Consider the following 26837-nt stretch of genomic DNA (forward strand, 5'->3'; position numbering starts at 1 on the left):
AGCTTTTACATTTTACACGGTGACATTTTTATTTAGTGCCACAGGGCTTTCTAAATTGGATAAAAAATGAAACCCAAAATATCATGCCGCCCCTTGACTGCTGTTAAGTACTCAAACTAATAACATTTTGTGATTCCAAGGAAGCATCAAGGAGGAAGAAAGCATGTTGTTATTTGGCCATAAGGTCAAATTTGACAAAAAACCGTCCTTAGAATTATCTTGAAAAATCAGGAAGTGCCGAGAAGAGGAGACACTGTCAAGTGGCATTCACATTCCTGTTTGCACTTCCAATGGCATCCTCCTCAATCTCCATCCTTCCCTTAGGGACTGAAACAAAGCATCACTGTTGTTAACTCATTAGGAAGAAGAAAAGTAAAACCATTAATACTTTAGTGATTACTGACAGTGGAGAGAGGAAATCAGGAAAATACAGAAAGGAAACACTGCTCATTCCTGACTTGGGTTCCTTTCTGGGTAAAAATGAGGCTTCCTGGGGATCCCTGGGTGGCTCAGCGGTTTAGTGCCTGCCTTCAGCCCAGGGCGTGATCCCAGAGTCCCGGGATCAAGTCCCACATCGGGCTCCCTGCATGGAGCCTGCTTCTCCCTCTGCCTGTGTCTCTGCCTCTCTCTCTCTCTTTCTCTCTGTGTCTCTCATGAATAAATAAAATATTTTTTTTTTAAAGGAGGCTTCCAATGGTCTGGGCTTTATTTTATTTTATTCTTTTAAAGATTTTATTTATTTATTCATGAGAGACACAGAGAGAGAGGCAGAGACACAGGCAGAGAGAGAAGCAGGCTCCATGCAGGGAGCCTGATGTGGGACTCAATCCCGGGAACCTGGGATGATGACCTGAGCCAAAGGCAGAAGCTCAACCACTGAGCCACCCAGGCATCCCCCAGTGGTCTGGGCTTTAAACCAGATGCCTTCCTTTAGGGAACCCTTCACAGGTTGTGTGTTCTTACAACTGCCTCTTATTTAGTAACAAAACGAAGTGCTGCTCATGGTCTCTGACGCCCTGGTTCACAGGACAGCGAAAGCTAAGAGACATCAAGAGCCACCAGTTAAATACACTTACTTCTATACAGAAAGACAGGCGAATGCAGAGCTTACTCTGTTCTTTCTCCTCACGGTTTCAGAAAATACTGCACACCCTGGCCTCTGTGTGGATCCCAGCAACAGGGGTGATGGTGAGGCTGATAATGCACTCATCTGCCAGGGGCGCTGGACTTAAATGGACTCCTTCTTTCTTCTTTTGGGCCGTGATTGAAGGTCAAGAGTAAGGCAAGTTCCTCCCCTCTCAGCCTGATCCCCCAGGCGGGGAAGATTCAGCTGTTTCTCTCTTCTCTAGGACCTAGGCCTGGCAGAGTACAGCTCCCAGACGTGCAGCACAGTATCTATGACTGGGAACTTGCTAGTAAAGCCAATTCCCGGGCCCCACCCTAGACTTTCTCAATCAGAAACTCTGGGGATGGTGCCCGGCAGTCTCTGTCTGAACACACCCTCCAGGGGATGCTGATGCACGCTCAAGATCCAGAAGCCCTGACGTAGATGTGGGTGGGACTCCATCAGCACTAACCAAATACCTCTCTTGGATTAACAATGCAGGTGCCTACTCTCATACCTCCATACATCATAAACCATCTTTTTCACTCTTCTTACTCTTCTCTCTCTCCTTCCAGAAGGCCTTGATGCCTTTTACCTTCTCTGCTCTCCGGTGCTGTAACAACTCATCACTCCTACTATGTCACTCAGCTCAGAGAGGAACGAGAGTTTAGTGGAGCTGACAGTGGGAGACGATGTCACTGAAGGGTGAGAATGGGAGCCCAGGTGGCTATGAGACCCTTCACTAAAGAAACCCTGAGAGGATGGGTGTGGGAAGGGACAGATGGACGAATGGACAGGAAGATGGTTTTGTATCAACAATGGATGACCATCCCTAGCCTCAGACTACTTTGATGGCCAAGTGAGCAGATGTGCATGACTGCACGAACTTTCAGGGAGAGCCAAGTCCTGTGGCTTTCAGAGTGTTTCCCTCTACGGGTATGGTATATGGGACATCTCTTCGTTGTACGAGACTGTCTCACACACTACACTAAAGGATATCTGGCAACTTTTGCTCCTGCCCACCAATAGCCTGCAGTGCTCCTCCATAAATGCATCCACCCCAAATGCCCTACCCCTTTCTAAACACCACATTTTAGAACCTCTGTCCCTGCCTTTCCCCTAAATATAAGAACAAAAACAAGGGGCAATGAAATACTGTTTTCTCACCAGGCTTTCAGCTTCCCCTACGTGGCTGAAAACAACTTTGGTCCACTAGGATAAAAGTGAAAAGACTCTCAACTTTCAAAGGGCAATGCCTAGCTCTAGTACACACATAGGTCATATATAATTGAAGGCCAGGCCTAAGTGGACAGAGAAATCAGGGAATCACATCCAAACATCTCTCATCCGCCTTGCAGGCAGTGAAGAAGGATGTTAGGCTTCCAGCAGCTATGGAAGAGGATTCAGGATCTCTACTCACTGCTTCCTCAGCAGGGTTCCGGGATTTTTGCCCTCCTAAGAAGGTAGCTTATCCAGGACAAGGACTGGCCATGCACTTGGGGGTTGTGTTGACTCTGCTCAGGACACAGCTCTTTCACTCCTAAGAGATGGGCAACAGGCCCATTTTTCCATCTGCCTTGTAAAGGAACACTTGCCAGCTACGCTCCACAGCTCAGCCCAGCATTTCCTCTTCTCTGTGCTGTGGCCTAAAGACTTATTAGTACCAACATCTATGCTACTCTGCTGTTTGCCCCCCTATTGTCTTGGAGCTGCTGCTTAGTCTGGGAGTAGATGTCCATACGGATGACTGTATAAAGCTGAAGACTCTACAAATAGACAATTATTGATTGCCACTGATATCATCTACTATTGCTATGGATCTACTTCGACATACAGTCATCACCAGGCTGCCAGCAACTTTTGTCTCTCCTACCACATCCTAATCTCCATTTTAAAAAATGACTTTTAAAAATAAATAACTAAAAAAAATCATTCCTTTGAATATTTAAGACCAGAAGTCTCTCAACTATTTGCTTTCTTGACAAAAGTATTAAGTTTCTGGGGGGTTTGTGTACCTTAGGAGCATCATATATACTCCTAGCTCCACAAGATCTGGTAATATAGCATTGGGAAAGATAAGCCCCATATGATTTCAGTTACTGGAGCAAGTAATTTTTTTTTCCTTTTCTATGCCAAAATGAAGAAACTAATGCTTGTAGGAAAGACAGTCACTGGATTTGAGCCCAGTGGAATCCAGTTCCCTAATGACTAATATATCTGTTTCTCTTTGTGACTGATGGAGCGTGAGACCAGGGTCCTACTCAAATCAACCCACTCCTGTGACTTCATTATAACTCAGATATAAACTCCTTTGAGTGCATGCAATTTTCTCATTATAGGACAATGCTAAAGAGAAAGAAGTTTAAGTCCCATCTCTGAAAAGTCCCCTCTCCAAGAATACCACACATAATTCTTCATCACAAAGGCAACCAGGTTCAGTGGATAGGGGGAAGAGAGTGAGAGCTCCCTTAAATTCTAGCAGTCAGTGAAGCCTCTCTGTTAGTAGACCAGGTTTTCGGATACCTATTCTAGAAGAGGGTGATCTTCTGAGAAGCTATATGTAGACATTACTCAAGTGCTCACAGAAAGCCAAACACATGAGATAACTCTTCAAACAGCTGGTAAAATATAAGATAAAGGATGGCTCTTTCAAGGCATTCCTTTTACTACACTTGTGTCTAACGGTATTCCTTCTGGGATGCTTGGGTGACTCAGTGGTTGGGCGTTGGCCTTCGGCTCAGGGCGTGATCCTGGAGTCCCGGGATCGAGTCCTGCATCGGGCTTCCTGTGTGGAGCCTGCTTCTCCTTCTGCCTGTGTCTCTGCCCCCCCTCTCTCTGTGTGTGTGTGTTTCTCAAGAATAAATAAATATTTTTTAAAAATAACAGTATCCCTTTCCTTCCTGCTCAGTACAGATTTATTAAGTGCCTGTTCAATGCGAGACAGGGAAGCATATGAAAAGGCAGGAGGATGCCACACATCACTGCAAACACTGAAACGGCAATGCGTTGGGTTTTCCAGAGTGCTGTGTTGAGGAGTGTATAGCAATGTAGCATGGTTACCCCAAATGTTAGTCACATACAGGATATGGGGAGATAAAAGCTACAGGAAATAGTGACTGGAGAAAACAAAACAGTATGTATATGTAACCATATCCACAACTTTTTAGCTTTCATTTAACATCATAACTCTGAAAGGATGCACAAATTACTAAAGCTTACTGTAAACTCTGAATATTTCTTTTTAAACACCCCCTTCACGAACACCTATAATTGATGATACTATGAAAAGTCTTCCTGCTGCTCAGCAGGGAGCAGTAGGAGCAGAGCCAAAGCCCTGAAGCTCATGTCAGAGCCAGAAGAGAACAAGCACAAAGGAGCATCCTTACAATGTGTGCCTGTAAGCTTCTGATGGAAGCCTTTTCTACTTGCTGGGAAATTTACATTAGCAACTGTCAATTTGCCCATCTTTGGTTGGCTCAGTTTAAACTATTTAATATCAACAGGACATATGGCAGAGTAAAATGCAACTCAAAATTCTGAAGATAAAATGCACGGTCCAGTAAAAGTAAAAATATATTTTTAGTTCCATTCTAGAGACAGAGGTCACCTTTAAAACATCTCACATACCACTAGGTCAATTCTGACATCTCCAAAGAGGCATGCTTCAGCCTATTTTTAAGCACCACTATAAGAAAAAGAATTGTTAAAGTAATCTTCTGACTATAAAATTGGGCTTAAGACCTACAGTTAGTTATATAGTGTTTATTTCCCTGGTTGTCTTGAAAACTTAGCAATAATTCAAGTTACGCTAAACCTCTTTGCCCAATCATGGTTGAAGACCTTATCAGATTCATAGCTGCTCTGGAAGCATTTGTTAACTCTATTACACTGAGAAGTTTAACTGCTTTTCTCCCTTTTTCCTCTTCAGATATAGTGACCTGCTTGAGAGCAGGACCTAGATATTATTTTATTTCTCTATCTCCACAAAGGATATGAAGGGTCAGTAAGTGTTGAGTGGAGCAGGGAATTTGGGGGTGCCATGGACTCCCCCTTTGCCCTAGCATTAGCATCCTCCCACAGCACAACTGGTGAATGAGGGGAGAGGTCCTTCTTGACAAAGCAGACCAGGAGGCCCTCTTAGAACCCCATGGTTTGTCACTGCCAAGTATCAGATCTTTCCAGCATAGTTTTAGGGGACAGCACATTTTCCGGGATATCATCCTAGACCTGTTGCCCCGGCCTCACTCCCTTGTACCCATGCCCCTGAGCTCCTATTAATTATTAGTCACCATAAAGCAGAATCCAGTCTCAGCCATGTTTCTGGTAGACAGCTCTCTGCCTATGGTTTCCAAATATTCATCCTAGCCTATTGCCTCATGTTCCCTCAAGTTCCTATCTATTATGATCAAAAGACCTTCATCTGGAGGGTTCATTATCATCCAGGTATGTACACCATTCTCTTGTTCTGAAATAATTTTCCAAAGTATGTTCCCAAGATGTTCAACCAACCAACCAACTGCCAAAACAGCTAATCCCACAATCTGGTAAATACAGGAAACATCGAACACTTGGCCTAATACTTGCATAATAGCATATTAAAGGCTCTGGAAAAAAAAAAAAGGCTCTGAGAAGTCCTATAGTTACTGTTTAACTTTATCCTTAGCATTATCTAAGTGTTTTCTAAATGTAACTAGTACTCCTTCTGCTGCCTATTAACACACCATAAGAATGAGTAGTGTATGGAATAGTTGGATAAACACCACTACCTCTGCTTCCTAAAATCTCAGGACTCATCCTCTTTGTTTCCTGGACTCACGACTTAGAACCCACCCTTGATTACTCTCTTACTGTATCTTCTCATATCTGATGCACACCAAGGCCCTGTCTTCAGATTTACCCTTTCCTCTTTGACCCAAGCCTAGAGCCTTGTTATCATCACAGGGACTGTTTCACTAATTTTCTAGACAAGAATCCTGTTCCTCAGTTCAGGCTAACTTCCTCTGATTTCCCATGAGACTCAGATTTTAGTCAACTTCCACCATCACCCCTTACTATATCTACTTCAAAACACTTAGGGAGGGCAGCCCGGGTGGCTCAGCAGTTTAGTGCCACCTTCAGCCCAGGGTGTGATCCTGGAAACCCGGGATCGAGTCCCACGTCGGGCTCCCTGCATGAAGCCTGCTTCTCTCTCTGTCTGTGTCTCTGCCTCTCTCTCTCTGCCTCTCATGAATAAATAAACAAAATCTTTAAAAAAACAAACACTCAGGGGAAAAAAAGCCACTCAGAATATATACTACTACTTAATGGCTGTTTATATAAATTCCCAAAGCCCTGAAGAAATTTACTTCCAATTGCCTCAACCAGCCATATCTCTCAATGGCTGGTATCTTTCCCTTGTGCTCTTAAGACTAATAGCCAACTTTCTCTGCATATAAAACTCCAAAGCCCATCTTAGATGTTTCCATTAGGCCTTCCAGGGTTTACTCTTTCAATCTGTCCAATAAAAGTTTAGTATCTGTCATTCTACTGAACATGTATATATGAAGTCTGTTTTCTGTTAGTGTATTTCTCTCTCTCCCCGAGACACTTGCATGCATTTGTGTGTATCGGTAGAAAGATGTATCTGTGAATTTCAGCCAATTCTATCATTTACCATGCACTTTATCTTCTGCCAGGATTTGATCATGTGGGTCACTTGTTTGCATTTTGAATAGCTCTAGAGACCATGCCCTAAAAAAAACTAGAAAGAACCCTAGAATACATTCTCAGGTAGGGTAGGATTTTCTCTTTGTCAAAACAAAATAAGGTTTAGTAGAGGCTTCTACTCCTGCTGGGGAAACCAACATTGAAGAATGGATCAAAACCTACTTAAGTGCTCAATGAGGTGGAGAATGGACATTCAGACAACATTAAAATCATAGAAGGCAGCTCTCCAAACATCTGACACTATATGAAAAAAATACTGTTTATATTTTACCCCCACTGTTCCAAGAGAGAAGCCTGCATGCTATTTTGTTGTAGGATCATCTTATTCACAGAGGATGAACAAGCCAAAGTAAATTTCCATTGCATATACCACTTAGACAAAATACAATTCACCATTATACTCTAAAAGACTATTTTCAGTGTTATGACACATAAAAGGAAAATGTAAACCTTCCTTAGACTAGAGGATTTAGTTTTATCTTTTGATTAACAATGCTCTCTTTTTAGATGCACCTGGAGAATTGAAAAAGAGTATGAGTGAGGGAGAGAGAAGGATGGTATGGCAGGAGTAAATACCATGGGGCTGGTTTGAGTTTTGTTCATCCAGGGCTTTAATAGGAAACTTGCTGAACTTTTGTAGACCAAGTCCTAATTTTCCTATAAAGTAGCTATATGAATCCAATTAATATACAAAGATGCTTTCTGGATTTAAAATATTTTTATTTATTCAATCACAACATAGTCTAGGCCATCTCCCCTTACCCGGGTTGGCACCTCCTCCCTCAGTGACTTTGAATCCCATCTCACTTTTAAGGTTCAAGTAAAGTCCAACTGGCTACATGAAGCCAGTTTCAGTAATGTTTCTACTGACATGCAGCCCCCAATGGTTCATGACATTTTTTAAAAAAAGATTTTATTTATTTATTCATGAGAGATACAGAGGGAGAGAGGCAGAGAAACAGGCAGAGGGAGAGGCAGGCTCCCTGCGGGGAGCCCAGTGTGGGACTTGATCCCAGGACCCCGGGATCACAACCTGAGCCGAAGGCAGATGCTCAACCACTGAGCCACCCAGGTGCCCCGGATCATGACATTTTTATGACACACTTGAGGGCAAAACCACACTTCTTAGTTTTCCTTTATATCTCAAAAGTGAAGGCTAGCCTGCCCTCTCTCTCCTTCCCCTACCCCCTCCCTCCCCTCCTTCCTTTCATTCTATGCTGGAGGCTGGGTAGCAGTATATATTCTGAGTGGCTTTTTTCCCCTGAGTGTTTTGAAGTAGATATAGTAAGGGGTGATGGTGGAAGTTGACTAAAAGATGAGATGGACAAAGTCCTGGACCTTTACTAAGTTCAAAATTTAGTAGCAGAGACAGACTCATTAGCAGAGCATCATAGTACAGAGGGATGAACACTACAATAAAGGTGTATAGAAGAGAGAAAAAGGAGCCATTAATAGTTCCACACTGGGAAATAAGTCTCACAGCACTGATGAAGCTTGAGGCAAATTCTGAAAAGTGAGCAGAAACTTGCCAGGTAGAGAATGATGGAAAGGGTCTAGGGGAAGAGAAGCAGGAGTGAAAGTGAGAATGTGTGCAGGGAAAGGGGGTGTGAGGAGGAAGGGAGAGCTACTTGGGTCAGGAGGCCAGCAAGGTAAGTTGGGGCCAATATTAAGTTTGTGCATTATCTTAAAGGCAACTGGTAGTAAGCAGAGATGTAGTGTGATCAAACTTGCGACCTTAAGACCAAAGATTTGGTGGCCTACGAAAGAATGGAGAAAGTAAAGACATGCAAAAGTCAAGGAGCTAAACAGGAGGTTGCCACAATGATCCAACCAGGCAGTGAAACGAAGAATGTAAAAGAGACGTTGGAGAAGTATTTGGACCTCTCCATACTTTCAGGCACCACAGGGAGAAGTTGGTGATTGTGAACTAGTTTGAATATGGACGAAACCCAAACTCTGTTACATTCTTGAGTCTACATATATACATTTTCCATAGGTACTGAGCGCCAGTGACGCACTGAGAGCAAAATTAAGTTCAGATCCTGGGATGCCTGGGTGCTCAGTGGTTGAGCATCTGCCTTTGGCTCAGGTCATGATACCAGGGTCCTGGGATTGAGTCTCCCATCAGGCTCCTCGCAAGGAGCCTGCTTCTCCCTCTGTCTATGTCTCTGCCTCTCTCTGTGTCTCTTATGAATAAATAAATAACATCTTTTCTTTCTTTTTTTTTTAATAAATAACATATATATTTTTAAAAAAGTTCAGATCCTGATTAGAGAGCAAAGCAGCCCATCACAGAGACTCAGGGAAGCATTTCAGAGAATCTATCCTAATGTGAAGAATCATAGTGAATGTGTTCTCAGTGCTCCAAGGCTGGTATGGTGACGTTTTGGAGAAAAATAGTAGGCCTGTGATAGTTGTGAACAGTTAGCTTACTGTTAAAACACCAATCAATCTACCATTTGAAAACTAAAATACTTTTTTAAAAACAGAGACACAGAAGAAGCTCTTGAGACATATGAAAAAGTATCTTTCTAATCTGACAAATTTAAAGTAAACAGTTTAGTCAAATATGTCTCCAAAAATGTCTTACACTAGAGACAAAAATGGGAAGTTTCTTTCCCCAAAAGAGAAGGGGCGCCTGGGAGGCTTAGTTGGTTGGGCATCTGCCTTCAGCTCAGGTCACCATCTCCCGGCCCTGGGATCGAGCCCGCTGTTGGGCTCTGTGCTCAGTGCAGAGTCTGCTCCTTCTCTCTCTGCCTCTCCCCCTGCTCTCTCTTGCATGCACTCTCTCTAATAAATAAATAAAGTCTTAAAAAAAAGAAATTTCCAGAGAAGCTTTTATGTCCCTCAGAGCAAGGAAAGGAAAGGAAATAGTTTCAGAGAAGAGGTAAATATTTGCAGCAATGTTTTATTGTTTTGTTTTCAAGTAAAACAGCTATTTATAGGGCTAGGGCACACACTGGAATATTATTCAGCCTTAAAGAAGAAGGAAATCTCGACACATGATACAACATGGATGGATGAACCTTGAAAACATTAAAATCAGTGAAATAAGCCAGTCACAGAGGGACAAATCCTATATGATTCTACTCATACAAGGCACCTAGAGGAGTCATATTTTTAGAGACAGAAAGTAGAAGGGTGGTCGTCAGGGGCTGGGGGCAGAGGGAATGAAGGGTTAGCGCTAAAGGAGTATAGAGCTTCGGTTTTGCAAGACAAAGGGATTTCTGGAGGTGGATGGTGTGGATGGCTGCATAACAATGGAAATGTACTTAATGCCACAGAAGTATGTACCTAAAAATGATTAAAATGGTAAATTTCATGTTATATATATTTTACCGCACACCGTCAAAAGGTTTAGAGAATATGCCTCTTTCCCTATAAGCCTCTATGCATGAATGTTGACGAGAATGGCCAGAAACTGCTCCTGAGCCTCTAATACCCTGCTACTTAATATTCAACCACAAAATAATCTGGGGTGCAGCCAGCATCAAAAGAGGTGAGTTGGAGAACAACCCCATCTTTGTCCAGAAGCTCATTTCAGTCTTAGAGGAAACACTCCTTCCATTTCTATGAAGGACAACCTACTGCTTCCAGAAAGACAGTCTCTCAGTCTGGTTCCTGCTACAGAGCTCTGGTTTTAATGCTGCCGGGCTCATTCTTCCCTTTCATTGACTGCTCCACAGATTTCCAAAGAATAACTCTTATCCTCCCCTTTTTAAAAATCATCTGGTCTCCCCGATTTTACAGAAGAAGGGAAGAGAAAACTGCATCAAAACTTAAAGACTCGATGATACCATCTTTATATTTTATTTCATTAGAAAGAACAAGTTCATGACACATACTTATTCAAAACAGGAACCTCCTAAATATATGCAGAGATCAGGCACATATTGGTTACATCTTCTAGACAGAGAGTGAAATACTTAGAAAGAGGACCTCAAGGTGCCACAAGAATGGATATCCTTCAAGAGAGATCAAATTAACCTCAGGGCACTCTAGTTACTAGTTACTAAGCCATATTCAACAATAAGGGGTGAACACACATTCTGTGTTTTCCATGAAAATATCCTACATGTCAACCCTTGGACTCTCTTACACCTTCCATGTTCCTACTGCAGATGCTTTGAATCTCCTGAAGAGCACTCACTACCCTCTCTGCTTTGGATTTATGGCTACTTATGTGTAGTCTGTCTGATGGACTAGAATACAAGTGGGGGCGGGGCCAGGACTGCATCTTGGTAATCTCTGTATCCTTGGGTACATCTTGCATACTGGAGGCACTAAATATTCATAATTTACTTTAGTCAACAATAAATTCATTCATCAAAAATATTTAGATCTATGGAGAAAGTACTGTGTGCCATGCATTTTTTGAGGTGCTAGGGATAGAACAACAGAACGAATAAACTTTCCCCACCTTTCATGACGGTATCTAGCAAGAGTGACTCCGTATTAAGTAGGATTCCTCTCTACGAACAGACTTACCACTATGTGATCTCGGGCAAGTTACTTAACCTCTCTATACCCCTGTCTCCTTGTCTGAAATGGAAATGATACCATGTACCTTATAGATTTTCTAGGAGGATTAAATGGAAAAATGTATATAAAGTGCTTAGCTATTATTGCTATTATTGAATTTTACTGAATAAAAAAATCAATCATCATAATGCTCTTTATGAATCTAGTTACAAAGAATGACTGTTTCGATTACAGCAGCTTTTTAAAACAATAGGTTAACTGGCCCATTCCTTTGCTTGGGGAATGGAGAGCATGAAGCGACTTTTACAAGACAGTCACGTGGCAGAGACGAGCTTGGAGCAAAGCTATAATTCTGACAAATGAGCAAGGAAGAAAAGCAACAGCAATCACCATATAGTCATTGCCTGGGAGGAAAAACAGACAGAACAAAGAAAATGGGAGAAACAACTGAGGCCAAAGCCGACAACCCGCAGAGCTTTCAGGTCAATAAAGCTTCGGTTAAGGTGGCACCCTACAGTGAGTGGCCGGAAGACTGTTCCAGAAGCCCCTCAAATACAGGCCCATGCCAACTGCTTCTGGCTGCATCCAAACTGTTATCTACTGTTAACGATGGAAAAACAACAAGGCGTGTGTCTGGGAAAAATGGCCTGTTGTCAGAGAACAGAAAGCCTTTTATTGGGAATTTTGATACTCAGGAGCAAACACACCACCAGAGAAAATCACTCCGAGCCATCTTTTACAAAGCTTGGCATCCATTCAACAATGGATGAAGAAATCCTAAATGGTTAGGCCAAACAGATACTCCTCCCAAGGCAGTTAAGAAACATGGACCAAATGAAACCATAAGCTCATGTGGTACAGATTTCTAAAGCTACTAGTAGAAATTACTGAGACACTTAGATGTGAAAAGCTGAATTCACAGTTCACTACCTGGAAGCAGCCAGGGCTCTTGCCGAAGGCTGCTCTTGAAGGCTTCTTTCAGTATCAGCAAGGATGAGACGACGGGAATTCTGTTCAGACCGTATAGGTAGTACATCAAATTCAACAAACCTTTGTGGAATGCCTACCACTACACAGCCTGCAAGCCCAAACTGCTTTCCTACATTATTTTTATGCTTTATGTTTTCAAGAACATGCTGTGTTTTCAGCTATAATGTGGGAGATTTAGACATAATGTTGACAGGAGTCAATGCAACCAACAAATTCCACTTCTCCCAGATCCTCGAGGTATACAGAGCCTTGCATTTAAACATTCCACACACTTTAAGAGATGTTTCACTAAGTTTGTAATAACATGGGAAATTTTATATAATGCTAAGTGGAAAAGATGCGCAAGTATGCGTATGAAAAAAAAATTATGTGTGTGGTATGATCTCAACCAGTTAAAAATGTGTGGCAGGAGATCCCTGGGTGGCTCAGCGGTTTAGCGCCTGCCTTCGGCCCAGGGCGTGATCCTGGAGTCCCAGAATCGAGTCCCACATTGGGCTCCCTGCATGGAGCCTGCTTCTCCCTCTCCCTGTGTCTCCACCCACCTCCCACCCGCTCTGCATGTGTGTGTGTGTGTGTGTGTGTGTGTGTGTGTCTGTGTGTGTGTGTCCCATGAATAAATAAATAAAATCTTTTTAAAAAATGTATGGCAAAAGGGTTGAAAGTAAACACAAAAACAAAAGTCAACATAGTTCACCCCAAGGTGATTAAATTACAGCACTTTTTACTTTTTTTTTATTTTCTACTCTCCAGTGTTTTTACAAACCAGTTATTATTTTTACAATGAGAAAAAATAAAGTTTTAAGAAAATAGCACATACTAACTAGAAAGGATGGCCTACCTCTCTACATTACTGACTTCTTTCCATAAGGCCTGATTTGATATGCAATACCTCCTAACTAGAAATCACATGCAGCTTTTATTAGTAGGTCATTATATTTCCTTTTCCAAGTCATTAGTAAGGATGTTAAGAACATCAGATGTAAAATGAGTCATGACAATAATTCACAAGACACCACCCATATAGAGCATCGCCTACCATTTATCACCACCCTTTACTTATAGTTATTCATCAGCTCTTAACCTCAGTGACTGTGTAGATGATATAAAATCATTTCTAATTAATGCCGTTCCAAAAAAGGATCAAGATATTGTATCATGTTTTCAAAGTTAAGAAAATAGATTTCCTGCTCTTCTGATTGAACCCATGAATTCCTATTCAGTGTGTGACAGGAACTGAAAAAAAGTGGAGTTTACTTTGTAACTTTTTCACATATGATCAAAGACAAAAATTCTAGATTCCTCATTTCCCAGTATTTGAAGAAGTAATGATTGAAAGGGTGTGATTTATTTGCACGGAGTCTGTGGCTTTATTGTCCTGTTTTCTAGTGGTTCTCCAGTCCTCCAAAAGGAAAAACTTTTTATTTTACCTTATTTTATTTTTTTTGAAAAACTTTTTTTTAAACACAAACTGAAGTAATGATTATAGTTCCTCAAATGAAAAAAAAAAGTGATGAAAAGCAGGCCTCCCCCCCAATTTTGAGGTTTCATTTTTCCTCTGCTTTTAGAACTACTTACTTAAGTGTATCATAATCTTAAAATCACATAGATTTCACGGTTATTTTCATTTCTCAGCTATTTGACAACTGTCTCCACTTAATGTGAACATACTTTGATTTTGCTGTTTTTCAAAATCACGCCTGCTTTTTTAATTTTTTTTAAGGGAACTGAGGTTAGGGTGTAGATGGGTTGAATCAACGTACTTTTAAGAGGAATCTTTTGGTGGCCTGATTTCTGGTCTGCTGGAGAAAAAGTTCAATTCAGCCTGTGTTGGGCTATCATGCATATTCATTCACTCATTCAAAGTTACAAGTCTCTTCAGTAGCAAATCTCAGGTAAAAAAAGGAGTTCTCTTAAGGCTGGAATTCTAGGGTGCCTGAGATGAGTTTTAGGCAAATTAGATGCTCACCAAATGAACAAATGGTTATGTCTTTCATTACTCATTTTGCATGTTCTCATTTTCCTGTACTAAAATGTTTCCCCATTCTCTTCTCTTTTCTTTGTAACATACACAAAGACACCAAACCACACTAAATAGAGGGGAAGAAAACCCTCATTTGAAAAACAAAACATGAAATCACCTATTTTAATCATGTGCTTTCTTAAATGGCACTTTTTATAATTCTATGTTATTTTTTAAAAAGGTATGTTTTATTTGTTTCACAGGGGTAGGGGGAGAGAATGTGTGCAGTAAAATATCCCAACTGATGCATTTTCTGGTCTTGAGAAATTCCTTGTCTTTTTCTATTACAATGGATAATGTTCTTTTCAGTGCTTTCCACTTCTGAGTTCCTGAGAGCTACAGCTCTCTTGCCACCTTCCACAAAGTCTCGCTACAGGCTCCACACAGGGAAAACAGTACAAATTCATGGAAGATGGTGGCAAAGGAGGACAACGAGCAGGAATCGTACTTCTGGAGTTTCTAACCTATTCCCTAACTCCTGAGTTATCATGCTTGATTTATTTCAGAGATGGGTTTCAGATGGTTATCTATCCGCTTCTACAGGGACTTTCAGGAAAAGATTTCCCCGTCCTCCTTGCCATAGGACAAGGAAGAGTCTATCAGGCCTCAGTATTGGCCACATCTTCCTTATTCCTAACCTGATCACCATGCCTCAGGTTACAGGGGGGCTCCCCTTTCAGCCATCGGGAGACCAGAGGACAAGCAACCATCAAACCCCATGTAAGCCTTCACTTCCTTCCAAAACTCCATTTAGCCTCTCTTTGTGATGATGACCACTGTCCACAGCACCTGACTTTCAATTGCTTGACCATTTCACGGCCTTCGGTCACTGCCTCTCTGGATACCCCAGTCTCTTTCTAGTCATTGAATTTCATGAGAAGACAATCAGGCCACATTTGAATCTTCATTTCAGACAGACTTTCTAGACTAAAGTCAGGATTGGGCTACACACAAGCATACTGCTCTATGGCCCCATAAAGCAATTTCTTAGTACTTGGAAACTGCTGTGATCCCTCCCCTGACCTGGCTCTATCTCTTTTGGCCTCACTAATTTTTTCAAGACTTCTTTTCATCTTATATTCAGACGATTTTCCGCTCTCCTAACTAGTGACCTATGACTGAAGGATCTAGTCGAAAAACCTGGCATTGTTCGAACTCTTGGGCAGTAAATACAAAAATTACACCAAATTATCAGAGATCCTATAACCCTTACTGGGAAGCATGGTCAGTTCGCCCATCTATTACATCCTGCTCACCTCCAGACTGCAAAGAGACAGTGTGACCTGCATCGCTTAGTCAGATTACTTATATGTGCAGGCACAGAATTGCCAGCTTTGTAATGTTTCAGCCTCTTCCAAATCAAAAAACAACAATAGCTGTATTCCTGTCACTGGAAAAAGTAGGATTCTAAATTATGAACCAGCCAACTTTCTCTGTTTCTAGCAATGCCTGAATGTGGAGGGGATACTGGGGTTTGAAGCAAAAGAACTCTATCTGTAATTAGACACTCAGGATATGTAATGTGGGCAGCTCTCTCGGTGCAGCAATCAGACAGTACTAGCACTGTACCAGGAGGGCAAGTTGGGACTACTCCAGGATCAAACATCTTGATACTGTACATCATTACTTCTCGTATCAACTTTCTTAATAGTCTAGAAAAGGTACTCAAGAACTTTCAGAAAAACTGCTTCTGGTAGAAAGAGAAAATGAAAAACCCAACTAAGAAATCAAAACAAAAAGAACAGACTGAACAGATGCTACCAAAACAAATGGAGCAAAACATATTAAAATCGCTGGTGGGTGAAAATGCTTAGCAAGTGAAAGAAGAAAAAAGAAAATGAGGCAGTAAATTCATCTTTACCACTTCTAACTTCCTCATCTTAAATGAGCAAAACAGAAATACAGCTTCTAAATGATAGAGACCCCAAATATCTGCCTTTAGTTGTCCAAACATTACCTCTTCTATTCCTCAAAGTTCAAGCATAAGTTTAATTGAGGTGAGACTTCTGAGTCACAGGCTATCTATGAAATGGCTTAACAATGGCCTTTTGATGAAGAAGCGGCTTTTAAGGCAATTCCTGCGTACTCTTAATTTGTCAACTGTTCATTTTATAGCTCAGGTTGAGAGAGAGAGAAAGCTCTAACAGAGGTGTAAGTAGGGGTTATTGTGCTTATGCTTCCATTTGCTTCAAGAGCATTTATGGGCACACATCTATTTGGGATCTGGCCTCACCACTAAAAGCCTGCATTGAGAATAAGGCTATCATCTCATTCTGTTTAAATGGCCTCTGATGCCACTGAAAAGCACAAAACAATCCCTGTGATCTAAATTCTTTAAATGGAAGAAAAGACACACCATTGTGCAAAGTAAGCTGGGCAACTTGTTTTAAAGTTGCCAGTTTTGAGGTGCCTGGGTAGCTCAGTCAGTTAAGCATCTGCTTTCTGCTCAGGCCGTAATCCCAGAGTCCTGGGATCGAGCCCCATGTCAGGCTCCCTGCTCAGTGGGGTCTACTTCTCCCTCTCCCTCTGCCCCTCCCCTCCCCTCTGCTCATGCTCTCTCTCTCTCTCTCCTTCTCTCTCTTAAATAAATAAATAAAATCTTTAAAAAAAAATAAAAATAAAAAAAGTTGCCAGTTTTGAGGCATCTGAATGGATCAGTCGGTCCAGTACCTGACTCTTGGTTTGGGCTCAGCTGTTGATTTCAGAGCCAGAGGATGAGCCCAGGCTCCACGCTGGGTTCGGAGTCTGCCTGAGATTCTTCCCACCCTCTCCCCCTCATACACTTGCACACTCTCCTTCAAATAAATAAAATCTTTTTTAAAAGATGCCAGTTTTTATAGAGCACTCAGCTTAATCCATCCCACTGAAATTCAGTTGTCTAGACTATCATTTTACAGGTAGTAAGAATATCAGCGAGAAAAAGACAAGTTAGGTACATATGCAGGATCTTTTTAATGGGCACACAGAAATTTTTAAAATCTTGACTTTCAGGATTGAAAAGCATTTGCAAACTTCAGGATTATAAACACTATTAAATAGTTTTGTTTTGTTTTTTAAAGATTTTATTTATTTATTCCTGAGAGAGAGAGGCAGAGAGGCAGAGGGAGAAGCAGGCTCCATGCAGGGAGCCCGATGTGGGACTCGATCCTGGGACCCCAGGATCACGCCCTGGGCTGAAGGCAGTTTACACTGAGCCACCAGGGCTGCCCTGAAATAGTTATGAATATAAGTATAGAACAAAAGAGAGCCACATGAAATACTTGTAGATACTTCAGTTCACTCCACTGAAGAATATCAATGGAGTCAAATGAATGAGCCAGCAAATGTGCGAAAGGAAGGACTTTCATTTCCTATCCCCAAGGAATTCCAGAGCAGAAGGTGAGGAGAGAAAAAAAAAATCAATCATAAAACTGGCTTTCCCTACCATGTAGGATAAATGAGGTACTATCATTTATAATTAACAATAGCACAAAAAAGAAATTCAGCTTTTATCAGAAGGACTATTTTGAATCCACTCTCAGTAAACCTTCAGAAGCAGCAGTCCTGGTCACCATTAAACCCCTGAAAGCAAGCAACCACTTGGGCTCCCTGCTCATCTTTTCTTCAGGGGCTGAGGAACAGGGGGCTCGGTCCTTCCCTCAAGCCATCTGCGATCTCTGGGAATAGTGCAACTGATCTGCTCCTTCATGTGGCTTCTCAGACTGAAGACCTGTTCCTCAACTCATTGTTCTAAGATGAGAAGAATAGTTTCCTTTCCCCTTAGGCAACAAGAACATACATTAATTAAACACCAATTCTAACAGCAAAGAGCTACCACTTCACACCCATTAGGATGGCTATTATAGAACAAACAAACAGAATGACGAGTGCTGGCAAGGATGTGGAGAAATTGGAATTCTCCTGCATTACTGGTAGGAATGCAAAAGGGTGCAGCTGTTGTGGAAAACAGCGTGGCAGTTTCACAAAAAATTAAAAGTAGAATTACATATGATCCAGTAATTCTACTTCTGGGATATACCCAAAAGAATTGAGAGGAAGGACTCACATAGGTATCAGTAGGCCAGGGCTCATTATTCATGGTAGCCAAAAGGTAGAAACAACCTAAATGACTATCAATGGAGGAATGAATAAACAAATTGTGATATAGCTATACAGTGCAATATTATTCAGCCTTAAAAAGGAAGAAAATTCTGATACCTTCTATGACATAGATGAACCCTGAAGACATTACGCTAGGTAAAATAAGCCTGACACAAAAGGATAAATATTTTATGACTCCACTTATAAGAGGTACCCAGCAGAATCAAATTGATAGAGACAGAAAGTTGAAGGGCTGCTAGGAGGAGGGGAGAATGAGAAGTTAGTGTTTAAATTTTTTTTTAATTTTTTTTAATTTTTATTTATTTATGATAGTAACAGAGAGAGAGAGAGAGAGAGGCAGAGGCACAGGCAGAGGGAGAAGCAGGCTCCATGCACCGGGAGCCCGATGTGGGACTCGATCCCAGGTCTCCAGGATCGCGCCCTAGGCCAAAGGCAGGCGCCAAACCGCTGCGCCACCCAGGGATCCCCGAGAAGTTAGTGTTTAATGGATTACAGAGTTTACAGAGTTTCATTGTAGGAAGAGGAAAAAGTTCTGGGTTCTGGAAATGAATGGTGATGATGGTTGTACATTAATATGAACATATTTAATGCCACTGAACCGTACACCTAATAATGGATAAAATGGTGTTGTATATATTTTACTGTAATAAAAACACTCTACATTTCTATAGGAGTACATAGAAAGCTTTTATGGGGATTTTTCACTGAGAAGTCACCGAGAAGTTTTAAAGCCAGGTGCGAGAGACTGAGAAAGTCTTACTTTTGTTCTGTTGGAATTTTTCACCATTTACTTGGGTTAGTTTCATTATAAACAAAACCAACCAGAATTAAGTCAGCCTTTAACCTGTTAATTCCTCTCTTAAAAACTCAGCCTGAGGGGATCCCTGGGTGGCTCAGCGGTTTAGCGCCTGCCTTTAGCCCAGGGCGTGATCCTGGAGTCCCACATCGGGATCCTTGCACAGAGCCTGCTTCTCCCTCTGCCTGTGTCTCCGCCTCTCTGTGTCTCTCATGAATAAATGAGTAAAATCTTAAAAAAAAAAAACTCAGCCTGAAAAAAATAATCAGGGCAGGTATAATGATGCATATACAAGAACGCTGTTTTTAAAATGAAAAATGTGGAAGCAATGTAAATAGTTATTACATGAGGATAGGTTCAATAAATGGTGGTATGCCTGTACAGGGATGACCATGTATTTGCCTGGAAAAAAGGGGGGCCCATAATATGTTAAGTTCTAAAAACAGGTAACATTTTCTATGACCTCATTATCGTATGAAGAGTGACGGGCATACTGCATGGACATTCCTGTTCTAATCAAATTCTGGAAGGATATATGTATAATGGTTGTTCCTAGGTAATAGAATTCAGGGCAGTGTATTCATATTCTTTAACTTTGCATTTTTATTATTATAATAATTATTGCAAAGAACTCTTGTAAGCAGAGAAATAACAGGGCTATTTCCATTTTGAGAAATGAATAAGCAAAGGGTTTGGGGGGGGGTGTCGCTAATGCAAATTAGTAGTTTGGAAGTCAAGAACCCTTTAAGGGTCCCAGGGGCTACCTTGCCTGTGCCATCTCCAGGCCTTAGCCTGAGGGAGCCAGAGGCTCTCCTGTGAGAGCCCAGGGCTATGGCTGAGCCTTTTCCATAGGTCACACCTTACAATCAACATGCTTGCACTTTCTCAAAGAGTCACCAGCTGAATTTTACATATAGATATCTAATTTTCATTTCTACTTTTTAGAACTCAGAACAATGATATCTGGCAATAATAATAAATTATTATTATTAGCAGCAGCAAATTTAAGATAGCTTTCTTTTTTTTTTTAAGATAGCTTTCAACAAGAAAATTCTCTCAATCCATCACAGATGAGTATATTTTTTATTTTAGCTAGATGCTGCCTATACTCACATACTTCTAGACAAGCAACAAATGCCGTTAGAAAACTTTTCAAGTTCTCCTAAAGTAATGTGTTAAAATAATGTGTTCCCTTTTGTTATGCTCTCTTCCTTTTCGTGTAATTCTGAAAACATTATAGGTTAAAGCCCACAAAAAAAGCCACAGAGAGACATATTTTATAGATCTCATCAATTCTCCCCTTTAAATGTTTTTTTCAACAAGAGACAGGAATATGGAAGACATATGACGCATTGTGAGCCTCACTTACCCTGTGGTTTATTTAGGGAATTTTATTCTGTGTTTGGAAAATGACAGACTTCTGCTTTTAGGTAGACAAATATGAACAACTCACCAAGAGAAAAAAGACCCCCTGTCACTAGCAAACTTTTAGAAAGTCAGATAATTTAGTGTCTTTCTTTTGCTGCATATATGAGCAAATGAATAGAAATGCTCAGTCCTACAAAATTAGTCAAATATCTTTACCTCTATAAAAAACAGTTCCCCAGCACCCACCCAGAAGTCACTACTCACAGCTTCTCCATTCACCAGGAAAACTCCAAATGTCCATGCCTCCCAAGAGTTAAATGCCCCGTAGCTGGCTCACTCTGCGTGGACATATTCTTCTCCCCTGAGTTAACCTGAAGAGCAAGCTGGATTTGTTTACTGCACAAACATCTGTAATTGCTAAACATCTCGGTGGCATGGTGTAACAGTTACTGCTTGTGCAAACTGCCCATCTAAATGACTCTCTGCAGTATGAGCACATGAAAACCCAAGACACAAGAGAAATTGAAAACATCTGTAAAAATCAATGGCCGAATTGACCAAAGGGGTGGGGGGTGGGGAGGATTAAAACAGCTAAAGAGTTTCAGTGCAATATTTGACTTTAGAAAAGCTCCTCCGAGCTAGAGCTATAGGTTCTTCCTTAGCATATCCACAGCCCCCCTCTGAGGGGGATCCCAGCCGGCAGACACTTCTTGTAACCCCCCTGGGGCAAACCCTTTACAAGGCTTGTTAGAAAACTGCGCAGACAAGATGCAAGATTAAGGGGACTTATTACATCTCTAAAAGCAAAGAAAGAAATACCTCTTCTCCCATCATGCAGTCAGCCTCCTTTCTTCAGTTTGAAAAGGTCCCAGAACTACCCAGGAACCCTCCCACTTCCTTCCAACAGCCAAAGGCACGGAGCCTGAAGGACCCAGCCTAACCCTGAGTCATACTTGGGACCAAATGAGCAATAGGGAGAACAAAGCTCGCATTTGTTTACGCTTCAGGAAACCAAGGCCGATTCACAGCTTGGGTGGCTTTGCGAGAAGTCCTCCTCCCTCGCCTGCCTGCTGCAGGAATGAAGCTGTCTCTCGGGGACCCACAGGTGTGACCGTTCAGACAAGGAACACACTGAAGGAGCGTTTATTTGGCAGGACCCAGCGGCCACTTCAGTTTAAAAACATCAGATAGAAAATAAAAAGCCCACTGTCTTTCAACAGATAATCTGACGGGGAGTGACAGAGATCTAGAATATGGTTTGTATGTGAAATATCTATCGTAAAAATACCTGTATTTTAAAGAAGTGAGATTAGTGGTAACACACAAAAATTATGCATTAAAAAAAAGGAAAAAGAAAACGAGGAAGAAAAAACAGCAGCGGCTTTATAGAAACATTCGACCTAGGAAAACTCAGCAGAACTCTTGCCAGCCATGTCATTGGTAGTATCCTCACAGATTGGAATAAACTGTTTAAATTTTTTATTTATTTATTTATTTATGATAGTCACAGAGAGAGGGGGGGGGCAGAGACACAGGCAGAGAGAGAGGCAGAGAGAGAAGCAGGCTCCATGCACCAGGAGCCCGATGTGGGATTCGATCCCCGGTCTCCAGGATCGCGCCCTGGGCCAAAGGCAGGCGCCAAACCGCTGCGCCACCCAGGGATCCCCGGAATAAACTGTTTAAATAGCAATCTTGTTTGGGCCCCAAATGAGATACCATTTCAATCATCCCTTCAATGGTTTTAGAGCCCAGTGGTGAAGAGCTCAAAACTCTAGAGCTAGAGTGTCAGAGATCAAAATCCTGGGGTCTCACTTCCCAGTCGTGTGATTTTGAGCAACTCATTTAACCTCCATTCACTTCAGTTTCCTTATCTAAAAAATGGGGGTAAAAGCCCCAAACCAATCTATAGGGTTGTCTGGAAGATTAAATAGGTAATATATGTGCAGAGTGCTTAAAAAAGTACCTGGTACAAAGGAAGTGCCCTATTAGCCACTATCACAATTTCAGGACAACTTCACAAGGCAGGGTGCCACATCAACAGTACCCTCACCAAAAAAAAAAAAAAAAAAAAAAAAAAAACAGTACCCTCACCTTACCACAGTTCTTGCGTACTCACTCTGATGACCCATTTCACTTCTTAACTATGGGGAATTTTTTTTTACTTTTTAAATTGCACTAATTTAAAAACCATTTATTCAACATTTAGTAAGTGCCTGTGGTGTAGGGGATTTTTGAATGAGAGCTCAAGAAATGTTCAATCTGCTTGATAGGTCTGTTTATATATCACCCAAGAAAACAAATATGGGAGGGTGCCTGGGTGGCTCAGTGGTTGAGCATCTGCCTTTGGCTCATGTCGGGATCCCCGGGGTCCTGGGATCGAGTCCCACACTGGGGTCCCCGCATGGAGCCTCTGTCTCCCTCTGCCTATGTCTCGGTCTCTCATGAATAAATAAATAAAATCTTTAAAAAACGCACACACATACAAATGTGGGAGATGTCACTAGGCTGCGAATGGCAAGGTGGTGCAGGAGGTAGGGAATTAACATTTGGAATTTAGAAGGCAGATAAGAAATTACCTTATTGAAACCTAATTAGGATGGAGAGAATAGACAAACTGCCTGTGTAGAAGAATTCCCATTAATTGAGGGTATGAAATATAAAAATACTCCTCCCTCAAGGAGGTAAGTGGAACTCCCCACTACTTAAGTGTGAGGTGTACATGGTGACTTCTTTCTAAAGAGTTGAATCTAGAAAAGGAGGGGGAAAAAACAGAACAACTTTACAGTGAAGAAACCTGATAAATCCAATCTCAGGCGGGTGCCCAAAGTCAACATCAACAGTGAGAAGTCATGCTGAGAGGATGTGCCCTTGATAGGGACATGATAAGAATGGCACTTCCCCACTGAGGTCTTCCTGCCCCAAATCCACCACTTCAGTCTAAGTGTGAGAAAAACATCGGACAAATGCCAATTTAAGGACATTCTGCAAAACTTCTCAAAATTGCCATGGTTATCAAAAACATGGCACATCTGAGAAAATGTCATAGCCAAGAGAGGGGCCTAAGGAGATGTAATATAATGGGGTGTCCTAGATGGGATCCTGGAACAGAGAAAGGACATCAGGTAAAACCTAAGGAACTCTGAATAAAGGATGGACTTGCACATATACGTATACATAAATAAACGTGTATGTGTGATTTAGAGACATACATGATTACGTTCATGGACATGTGCACAGAAATGCATTTAACAATGCCTTCCCTACTTCATTTATTTATTATCTCTATATCCTTAGCCCATCTCTTAACAAAGATAGCTGAAAGCTGAGTCCTGGCCTTTTGCTTTCCATAATATACAAAAGAGTTTTCTTTGAAAGGAAACTTGGCTCTTCTGTCAGTTCTGCTGCCAACCCAGGCTACAGCGGCCCAACTCAAAGAGTGTGCATGAGGTGGGCCCATCTGCCCCTTTCCAAGAGCTACTAGAAGTTCCTGGTGCCTGGCCAATTAGTCATCAACCACGGAGCCCCGGGGCTGGCAACTCTCCCAGCTACTTCCTCCCCATCTCCAGTCCACACTGCTCGGCACCTCCCCAGTTATCTCTAAAGTGCCAATCTGATCATGCCACTCCCCAACGGAACTCCTCCACCAACTAGCCAGCTCACCCAGAAGTACAGCTTGTGTGAAGTGGCTGGAGGAAGAGGGCCCACCTCCCCTCCAACCCCCTACACCTCCTCCTCCACCACCACAACCACATCCCCTGTACTCCAGCCAAATCCAGCCCTTCTGCATAACCATCCTCTCTCTTTATCCATGCACACACTACCAGTACCACGAAAGCCCATTTATCTTTTCATACTTTGCTCAAGTATTACTTTGCTTGAAAAGATCTCCCTGACACCCCATCTCTTCTTTCTGGGCCTCCAGGAGAGGTAGTAGCTCCTTCCCCTATTCTCCCTCTCTCTCTCTCTCTTTTTTTTTTAAGATTTTATTTATTTATTCATGAGAGACACAGAGAGAGAAAGAGGCAGAGATACAGGTAGAGAGAGAAGCAGGCTCCATGCAGGGAACCCGATGTGGGACTGCATCCTAGGTCTTCAGGATCACGCCCTGGGCCAAAGGCAGGCATTCAACCACTGAGCCACTCAGGCATCCCTCCTTCCCCTATTCTCTTTGATGCTTTGGACGTACATCTGCTAGTTCTTTTCCCCTGCATCATAATGGCTTTTATACATATCCACTTTTCTCCCACGCGTACATAATCTGAAGCACTAAATGAGAGGCCTGTATGTGACAGCTGATTCAAGGCATGATGCAGGGGAGGAGGTGTTAACTCCATTCCAGTTAACTACACCAGACTCGTCTTACCCCAAATAAATACCCTGCCAGGTAACAAATATGCATGTATCATGCTAATAGAGAACCCAGACATGCCACCTAGCTGACTCCTTTACAAAGGGACTGCCACTCCTGAGTTCATTTATCTAGAAATTTCCAGAGCTGCCACTGCAGATCCATAAAAGGCATTCAATAAAGCTTCAGTTAGTGAATGAATGAGCCAATTAATAAACAAATGAAAGAGTGAATCTGTGGCCAGACCACAAGCAGACCCCAAACAGAATGGGTCTTCCTTCATAATTTCAATTGGATTAGGACAAAACATTATATTCATGGATCAAGTTCACAAATATTTATTGAGGGTCTACTACAGTTTAACAATGGTTTTCAAGGAGTTATAAATATGAATATGATGGCAAGGTCCAAAATCATGGCACTTCTTCCTTTCTAAAGGCTAATATTTGAGGTGATGCCAAACAAACAGCTGTCCAGATATGGCAAAACTCAATTCTACTTCCCTGATTTTGAAATTTTCCATAATAAAAAGTTAAAGAAATGATCCTGGAAACTGCACTGCTATTTACAGGCACTCCTTCTGTTCTAATAACCAGAAGGGCAGCAATAATAACTATGAATGTTAATCAAGTGACGATTATATGCCAGCCACTTTTCTACCCATTTTTTGTGTTACTTAATCCTCACAACAGCCATATGGAGCATGTCCTGTTGGTATTCTAATTTTACAGATGAGGAATCTAAAGCAATGAGTGCTTAAGTAGTCTATCCTAGGAAGAATCAGAGGTGGGATGTGAACCCAGGCAATCTGGCCTGCATGCTTAATAACCACTATACTCCTAAAAACACACATTTAAGGCCTTCTGGGAATGCAATCCTTGGTGATGATCTGGCTGCAATTAAACATTTCCTAGAAAATACTACTATGCTGAGTGTTTTAGAAAGTATATGTCGAGCATATGTAGAACAGTAAGCAACATCTAACATGTCAAAGAGTAATCCCCTAATACTGTTTCTGGTTCCCTTTTCCTACCAATACCCCTGTCCTTACTTCTCCTAGTTAAGAAAATTTAACAGAGACACTTTGGGGAAAGATGACACAGAAAACAAAGTCTAAAAATCCCAAACCATTCACCCAGGCAACCAGTGGGCATCTTAATACCATTCACTTATTAAAAACCATGGATTTTCCAACCGCTCAAGAAATGTCACGTAATCTTACCTTTTAACCAAAATGAGGGACATCCAACACTATAGGTCTCGGGTAACCACAACGAGGTTTTGACCAAATTGTGTTTCTTTAGTCAAAGAAGGTATCTTTAGCTCCTGAAGATCCCCAGAGCTCATTTCTAGTCTTCAAAGGATTAGAGACATAAATCTCTCATTTTTAAGGAACTAAGATAATCACTTTAGATGTTTACATGTTTTAATTTTACTTAAGTATACAGCTTGATGAATTTTTACTAAATGGATAAAAAGATTGCCTATGTACAAAAATAGTAAAATTTCTCTTACTGCAATTTGGCTGATTAAAAAAATGATTAGTAGCTCATTTATATACAACTTTAAATCTCACTTTCTGTTACAAGTAAAAGCTACAATGTTGATATTATAAAGGCATTAATTTAGGTGACAAATGAGATCCAAGATGATTAGAGTTGAAAAGAGACTGTCACAAACAAAATGTCAGATTGTGAGATACAGTAGCAAATGTAGAAAGAAAACAGAATCATTGCAAGTGAGAGATATCAGAAGTCACAAATGGCAATCGGTTAAGAGAGAAAGACCATGAGAAAGGAGCTTCTTGGAGAATTTCTTTGTAGGGAATCCAGGAAACAACCAGTATAAATAAAGAGTCTGGGCATGGAATGAGCTGGTGCCAAAATGTCCAGATTATTCTACATAAAGGAATGTCAGGTTA

The 26837-nt window shown here is 41.5% G+C and overlaps 1 protein-coding gene across 8 annotated transcripts in view; it reads right to left on the reverse strand.

Annotated features, from left to right (window-relative positions):
• SH3KBP1 (SH3 domain containing kinase binding protein 1) overlaps positions 1-26837 on the reverse strand; it is a 342506-nt gene that overhangs the window by 102560 nt on the left and 213109 nt on the right. The gene's annotated exons all lie outside the window — the stretch shown is intronic.

Source organism: Vulpes lagopus, chromosome X, assembly GCF_018345385.1.
Source record: "Vulpes lagopus strain Blue_001 chromosome X, ASM1834538v1, whole genome shotgun sequence".
Taxonomy (NCBI): Eukaryota; Metazoa; Chordata; class Mammalia; order Carnivora; family Canidae; genus Vulpes; species Vulpes lagopus.